Genomic DNA, 5,134 nt, shown 5'->3' with positions numbered 1-5,134 from the left:
ATTAACTATTTCCCGAGTTTTGTAAGGACTATGATTGCCTTTATAATATTTGCTTGAGTTCAGTGATGCTATATACATCCACTTGGAATAAAATATTTAAATTTAATGAGAGTGATGATGATGATTGTGATGGAGTCCATCGGTTGTGCTTGCATCACGTGGACATGATTGCTGTGATAATGAGCGTGCCCCTATTAGACTCAACCAACGGCTACAAGTAACTCCCTGGTGGACTATTACTACACCAAATACATAAATAACCAGACAATTTGCCTCATTCATGTAAAATCTGTCCCTCCATGTAAATAATAAAGTTATGTTTACGTATCCCATTAGTCACATAGTCTGCCATCTTTCAGTGTATCTTATCAGCACCATTGAGGGGGACGCGGGGGGGGGGGGCGCGGGGGGGGGGGGTGCGGGGGGCAGTGGCCAGACAGAACAGGGGCACCAGCGCGGAGGGGAGTGGTCTCTCACAGAAACTGACGCTTCTGCTGGTCAGTGGACGCAAAGGAATCAGCGCAAGGACATTAAGGTATCTTAATTTTGGAGCTTTCGTGACTGCAGGAAGTATTCTTTGGTTCTTTCGGTTAAGTCACGTCTAAATTAATATGCTATTATTTAATTTATTATTTTATCTTTAGATGTGACTTAACCGACAGAACCAAAGAATAATACATTAAGGTAGATGCTGGACGTGTGGGGGCAGGACAGAACCAGGAACGAGCGGGGCCTTATCGAGATCAGCCCCCTTGCGTGGACCTCAGCCGTCAGGCTCTTCAACAGACCCAGTGAAGATTAAATAGCAGCAAAGATGAACCAAGGGAGGGGGTATTTCCCCAAAACCCATTACACGGAGGCATGTCAACTGCACGCTCTGCCTATCAGTGCAGGAAGACTGAAAGCACAATCCAGGAGCTAGTCAGCCCAAGCCTGGGCAGACTGACGCAGACATCGGGCATTGTTGAGGCTGCACGGGAATACTATGTGGAACTGTATAGAAGTAAGACGTCGGAGGCAGGAGTCTGGGACTTCTTCCTTGGGGAGGTTAAGCAGAAGATCAAGGCTCCTGAGGAGATGAATAAGCAATTTTCAGATGGAGGAGCTGGACAAGGCAGTAAGACTTCTACGTCGGCACAAGACGCCAGTGCAGGGCGGATTCTACGACAAATTCTGGGACACCATCAAGCACGACTTGTTGCATTTGTATAGAGAAGTCTTGGCAGAAGGTCCAGTGCCAGAGCCCATGAGGGGAGGGGTAATATCCCTTATATATAAGGGGAAGGGGGCCCGCAGCGACCTTGGGAGTTGGCGTCCAATCACCCTGTTAAATACGGGTTATAAGATCTTGGCCAAATCCATCGCAGCACGTATAGGAAAAGTGGTATGGGAGGTAATACAAACAGACCAGACATGTGCGGTCCCAGGCAGGCAGGTGCATTTCAGAGAATCTTATCCGACTGCGGGATGTCCTAGAATCCACGAAAGAAGGGAAAGGGGGCCCTGGGGCTCCTTAGTTTAGACCAGGAAAGGCTTTTGACCGCATTTTGCATGATTACTTGTTTTCAGTGCTGGCATTCATGGGGGTAGGAGAGCTTTTAGTAGGTTGGGTAAGAAAACTATATTATAAACTCTCTAGCAGACTTTTGATAAATGGGATTTTTTGGAGGCAGTCCCAGTTAGGTCAGGTGTGAGACAAGGATGCCCCATGTCGCCGGTCTTATTTGTCAAAAGCATGAAACCCTTTGCCCAGGTGGTCAGAGCTAACCAGAGGATCCGAGGGGTGCACATCCAGGGGTGTAGCGAACCGGCAAACAAAAGCCATGTACATGGATGACATCGTGGTTTCCTGCAGAGAAGTATCCTTTGTGTGGGAGGTGCTGGAACTCGCAATGCTTTTTTATTTGGCTTCAGAATCCAGGATGCACTTGATTAAGAGCTCGATAATGATTTTTGGGGACCCCAGGCTTTTTGAAGGTCGCCTAACAGAACTAAGAGTGCAGACAGAAGGGATTAAGATCCTTGGGAGTCGCCTTCTATCGGGAGAAAAAAAATTACTGCAAAGAAAAGGAGGTGAAGGGCAAACTGGCCAGGTGGGGGGCCAGAAGCCTTACCATAGAAGGGAGAGTCTTGGTTTTAAAGGGGGAAATGCTACCCACACACAATTATCTGGCGTATATCTTCCTGGCGGGGGTACAAATGATGCATAATATGGAGGCACTGTTCTTCAAGTTTATCTGGGGAGGAGGGATGGACCAGGTAAAAAAGGAGACTATGTGCAAAGACTCTGCGAACGGTGGGAGGTGAGCCCCGAATGCCATGCGTACTCTCACTACGATATTTGTTTGTAATACGCTTCTCTTGCTTTTTCAGATGGGTTTCAGGCAAAGAGCTCATATTTTTACAAAATAGGTTGGCATGGCTCCTGCGTAGACTATGGATGGCTCCATTACCTCGCTGCAAGCCCCTCGCTTGGATGCAGGGGTGGCTGTGTGCCGCGGTTAACAAATACATCACAGAATATGAGCCGGCCTTGGTAGGAGAGTCGTGGCACCCACGAGGTGTTCTTGCCGAGATTGGCAAGAGGGAAACCTGTGTAGAGGTACCAGGCGCACGAAGTGCCATACACCAACAAATATAGGAGAATGTGACATCTGGGGCCCTAATTAAAAGGCAAAGAGAAATATCTTGGCTGGCGGCCTTGGACAGGTTGGCATGCAGGAAGTTTATGTATTCTCGCCATATGGCCTACACCCCTAAATGCCCGAGGGGCTGTGATTCAGATGAGTGCACGAGTCACGTTTTTGTGCACTCTATTATTTAATTTATTTTCTTTCTACGTGACTTTACCGAAATAACTAAAGGGTAATTCCTGCAGTTACGAAATCTTCAAATCAAGTTTGTATCAACAAACAGGTTGGATTTGCCTGTCGCAGCGTTGTGGGGAAGTAACCGCTTCAGACACAGGCTCTCTATAACCTTTGAAATTGTACTCAGGTTTGAGATCAGGCGATAATTTTGCGGGGTCACTGGCTCAAGGCAACTTTTTTTCCGGAGTGGTGTTACCTGCGCCATTTTGAACTGGTCTGGGAAACAGCCCTTGCTGAACAAAATATGTTCCAGGTTGACAATCAGCAGTGCAATCACGTCCGAGCATGATTTGAGAATCGAATGTTGATTTAGTTGAGCGGCAATGTCTTATTTGGCAGCCGTGCGATGACCATCGACACCTCTACCACCGACGTTGATGCCAGGGTCTCGAGTTTGTAATTTCTTCCAGGTTTATCAAACTCTGATGGCGTTGCCTCCATGTTCGAAACTGCTGTCTTGATTGTCACCATTTTATATTTGGCGAAGAACGTCGCAAGGACTGTACACACCTGGTTGGCTCGATGGATGGTTGGAATACAGCAGACCCTTCACGATGCGCCACAGAGCACGGCGGTTGCGAGCCAGCTACTCATTCATTTTCAGAGCATGGAACGATCTGTGAGACTCCATAATAATAATTGTATTATTGCTGTAATCATCTTGATATTGGCAAAAAGAAGCCCCTTAGATAGTATTGAATATGTAATACATGAACGTAAATTCGTTTCTTAAATTGAGCAAGGTTATAAGAACGTGGGAAAAGAGACCATGGGAGGGAAGAAGCAAAAAGAGGAGTGTTGTGACATGCAGAATGGTTGGTGAGTGAGTTAGTGACCGACTGAGTGAGTGGGGCATAGAATGTGTTGTTGGACCTATGATGTGGTCGTTCAACAAAGTATGGATTGAGTGAGTGGCTGATTGGATAAGTAAGTGGTTGTGTGAGTGTATTTGAGTAGATGATAGCTGAGTAAGTGAGTGAATTAGTAGATAGATGACTTGTGAGTGCACTTTGTGCAACCTGCAGTAATATGTTATAATACATAACGGATGCGACTGACCAGTCAGTCCCATAGAACGAGTTCTCAATAAGCAATAAATGAGTGAAGGTCACCATGCTATCAGCAATATAGTAATAAGGAGGTCCTTTACCTCCAGTGAGTGAGTTACAGGAGTGAATTCGTCTGTACTTGATCATCTATAATCCTGACTGCTGCTTATATTGTACTCAATCGATTGCAGTGAGGTTGGCACTGGGTGGTCTTCCACAGACATAATAGCAGTATTCCATAATACGTTTTTTGGATGAGATCGTGTAAATAACAGGTCCCTGTGGGGTGGGCTGGTAGGACCGAAAAATTGAATGGCTATAATAAAATGAAATTGCAAAAAATGGGCGCCAATAAGTGTATGGAAACGTAGACGTAGTGGAACATAAGAAACAATAAAGTAGTAGTAACCGTTGTGCAAAAAATAATAGTATTGCACAAGTATGTACCTACGTGAGTGCAGCTTGGAGCAGACACAGTGAGTAGTAACAATCTGCACGATATGCAGCGCCGTCGGCCACGCCCCTATCACTATTAGCCCCGCCTTCTCGCCCCCGGTACTGTATTCTCGACTGTAGACTCCGCCCCTTTTCGCCAACGGCCCCCTCCCTCCATCGCGCTAAGCTCCACCTCACACCGCTTGACCCCGCCCCGCTCCCCCGTGGCCCCGCCCTCCACCCGCGTAACCCCGCCCCGGCCACCCGTGGCCCCGCCCCATCTCGGTGTCCCCGCCCAGCCCCGCGTAGCCCCGCCCCCTGCCGCTGTAGCCCCGCCCCCTGCCGCTGTAGCCCCGCCCCCTGCCGCTGTAGCCCCGCCCCCTGCCGCTGTAGCCCCGCCCAATACACCCCAAGCGGGGGAGAGATTCCCAGGCCTGGCTCGGCTGGAGAGCCGCAGACGAGGGGGGGGGGGGGGGTAGGGAGTTGTTTTTAATGTAAAAGCTTTAAATGTAAATGTTTCTATTAAAAACACATCAGGGAATGTAACATTGTTAAACATTTACTCCCTTTCACACACACGGGGGAACTATACGAAGGGAGAGCTTGAGGCCTAGGTCTAGGCTTTAGGCCTAGCTGTAGGCCTTAGGCCGCCGTGAGTTAATTGTTAATATAAATGTTTTAATTATTTATGTAAAAGCTTTAAATGTAAATGTTGCTATTTAAAAACATCAGGGAATGTAACATTGTAATTAAAAGCTATCTGAGGGAATTATAAGGGAA

Source organism: Lethenteron reissneri, unplaced genomic scaffold (assembly GCF_015708825.2).
Source record: "Lethenteron reissneri isolate LAM-NWPU_2019-01 unplaced genomic scaffold, ASM1570882v1 scaffold_1639, whole genome shotgun sequence".
Taxonomy (NCBI): Eukaryota; Metazoa; Chordata; class Hyperoartia; order Petromyzontiformes; family Petromyzontidae; genus Lethenteron; species Lethenteron reissneri.
Note: the sequence above shows the minus strand (reverse complement) of the source record.